The sequence below is a fragment of the Corvus brachyrhynchos genome, unplaced genomic scaffold, assembly GCF_000691975.1.
Source record: "Corvus brachyrhynchos isolate BGI_N302 unplaced genomic scaffold, ASM69197v1 scaffold114, whole genome shotgun sequence".
NCBI classification, from domain to species: domain Eukaryota; kingdom Metazoa; phylum Chordata; class Aves; order Passeriformes; family Corvidae; genus Corvus; species Corvus brachyrhynchos.
In genome coordinates this window covers 4,333,319-4,336,487 of record NW_008238337.1, presented here as the reverse complement: position 1 = coordinate 4,336,487, position 3,169 = coordinate 4,333,319, and positions in this window count along the sequence as shown.

The following is a 3,169-nucleotide window of genomic DNA, read 5'->3' as shown; positions in this document are numbered from 1 at the left end:
CAGTCACCAAGAGATCTTGAGGCATCAAGGAATGGTAAGTTCTGAGTGAGAATGGGAACCAAATCCTGGCTGCAGCCACTGGAATTAGTGCTGGGCTCTGGCTTTCAGAGGTGGGTCCATTTTTCCTATGGAATTAAGGCCTGTGCAGGCAATTTGGAGTTGGTAATTCCCACTCTCTGCCACTCTGAGATGCTCTGTGGAGCATGAAGAGCTCCTGCAGAAAATCCTTATCCAGGGCTTGTGAAGTGTTGTTTGAACCCCTCTGGCTCCCAGCTTGGTGTTTGTTTCAAGACATTCCCACAACTGATTTTTCTACCAAGTTTGTTCTTTTATTGCTACTGTACAGTTACAAAAATACCCTGAAGTGAAAAATGCAACTTCCAACAGCAGTGCAGTGCTTGGACTGGAACAGACATCGTTAAATTAACACACAAAATAAGACCAGAATAATCCAAACATAGAGATGTCATCTTGGAGCTCTTAATTCTTTACAGTTTATTAACATCTTCTCCACCATGGCAGCTTGGGAGGGACAAGTAACAAGTTTGAGCCTTGTGCCTGCACGGAGCCCTGGGACCTTCAGAGGGGAGGTTTGGCTGGAAAACAGATCCCAGTGGCCTCCAAAGGTGAGGCTTGGCTATAAAACACAGAGCTCTGTGACCGCTGGAAAGACAGATCCCAGTGACTTCCAAAGGGGAGGCTTGGCTGGCAAACACAGAGCCCTGGGACCTCCAAAGGGGAGGCTTGGCTCCCAAACACCTGCACAAATCCCAGTGACCTCCACAGGTGTGGTTGGCTGGAAAACAGATCCCAGTGACGTCCAGGGGAGAGGATGAGCTCCCAAAGCCCTGCACAGATCTGATGCTCACAGGGGGTTGGGAGGATCTGGCACAGCTCAGGATCAGGACTGAGGTGCTGGGCTTCGCTCCCTTCCTCACCTGAGGGTTAAGCCGAGCCCAACCACTCCTGCCCACCAGGCAAAGCCACAACAAAGGCTCAACCCTCCCCTTGATAGCCCTTGAGGGAGATCCAGAGTCAATCCACAGCCCAAGGAAACAGCTCTTGGCAAAAGAGAATCTGCTGGCTGTGCAGGAAGAGGTGGCTTTGTCCCTGTCCCAGCTGCCAGCTCTCTGACAGTCCATAGTGTGTGTGTCCTCTGCCCCTGCTCCAGCACAGCTAAACCAAGGGGCTGCTCAGCTGAACTCCCAAATCCAGGAAAAACCTCTAAGCAGAGCACTGAGCATGGATAATGCAGGACACCCACTGCTGGCACTGGCAATGGTTTCAGTTCTGAGGTACAGGGGCAGAGCTGCTGGAGTGATGGTTTTAGATGACCCCCAGTGCTGCTCCTCCTCCAGCTCTGTCAGCTCTCCCTTCCATGGCCAGAGCAAATTTTTTGGCATTTTGCATCCTTCAAGGGTTTTTGTTGGTTTGTTTTCTTGGTTTTTCTATAACTTAAAACAGGTTAAAACCAAGCTACTGCTCGTGCAGCACAGCCAGGAACCAGGAGCCAGTCCAGCAGTGGATTTCTCAGTATTTATGTACTAGGAGCATTACCTGGAGCAGGAATTGTGCTCCAGACTCTGGAATGATGAGTTGTGTCAATAATTTTGCATATCCACCCATTTGACCACTCCTGCTTTGGCTGGTTTGGAGCCTCTCCTGAGGATGTGTGAACACCCCCGAGCTTTGGGCAGCACTATGAATTCATGAGGTACAAAGTTGCCCGAAAAAAAAAAAAAAAAACCAACTATTTAAGATTAAGTTGTTATTTGAAAACTTCACAATGAAAAAAAAAGCTTGTCTGATGAAGGATTTTCTCCTCCAAGCTTACAAGGACAGAAAAGAGCTAAGAACAACCTACATATTTAATTCCTGGTCATTTAAAAGCAGGTTTTGAAAGGAGGATTTTTGCTGCTTCTCCCTCTGTGTTTTGTTTGGGATTTTACTTTTGCACATCAAACAATCCAGAGCAGCAGAATTCCCCTTATTTCTATTTACAGGGCAGTCTGGAGCTGATGCAGAGCCAGGATTCCCAGATTTCTTCATGACACCAGGAAGTGCCCACCAGTCCTGGCCCTGATGTTTATATTCCATTCAACAAGGCCTGGGGCTGCTCTACAGCTCAGCTGCAAGCCAGGAGCGTGGATCCCAATGCTGGGAATGGCAGATTCCAGCAAGAAAATGGGAAGGGCAAGTCTAGAACAATTACAGCAGCTTGGAAATCACAGCATTAAAAGTTGTAGTTGATGCTACAAAACGACTGAATCCAACAGTGCTGAAGGAAATGACAACACTGAGCACTAGCAAACACTTCCATGTGCTGATTCCAGCTACATTCCAAAGGTATGGAGCAATAAATTAAGGTTTCAGCTCTTAATAGATACAAAACTATCTCCTGGATAAAGCAAACTGCATTTTAAATCAGGAGAAGGGCTTTATAAAGAATTAAAGTAGTAGGAAAATCGTGTGAACGGGGAAATCTTTTGGATCGTGGCTGTTTGTGGAGATGCCTTTACTTGATAGGTCAGGAGAAATGTGATGCCGTGAGTTCATCCCAAGGTTGTGAGGCATTCCCAGGGCACAGTGGGCATGCAGAGGGCTGGGCCAGTGGCAATGCAGCTGTTCAGGGAAGCTCAAGGCACTTTGTGTCTTAAATCATTGCCAACAGCAGCTTCCCCTCGCCCCCTCCCACGGCTCCCCACTGGGAAACACTGGGAATAGAGCCTTGGGATAAAATCCCTGCCTGACAGAGGCTTCTCAACAGACACCTGGGGCTGCACGATGTTGGAACAGCTCTGGGAATGTGGGTACAAAACACAGTTCCCAGCCATTGCCACAGGGAAGGGAACCTGGAGGGGCTGGTGCACAATGGAGAGGTGCCAGAGGAGGGATTGGGATGGGAAGGGGCTCTTCAACAGCAGCTTGACATCAACCCTTTGCAGGGCTCCCCCTTGGGAAGTGAAATGTGTGGGATAAAGCATCTCCCCGGGAAAAGTGCCGAGTCAGGACATGGAATAGAGCCTCGGGACAAGGCAGAAAAACACTTCTCAACACACACCTGGGGCTGCACAACGCCGGCAGAGCGGGATTAGGGTACCAACCACAATTCCCAGCAATTGCCACAGGGAAGGGATCCCGGATGGGGGCAGGGGGTGGGGGGGGGGGA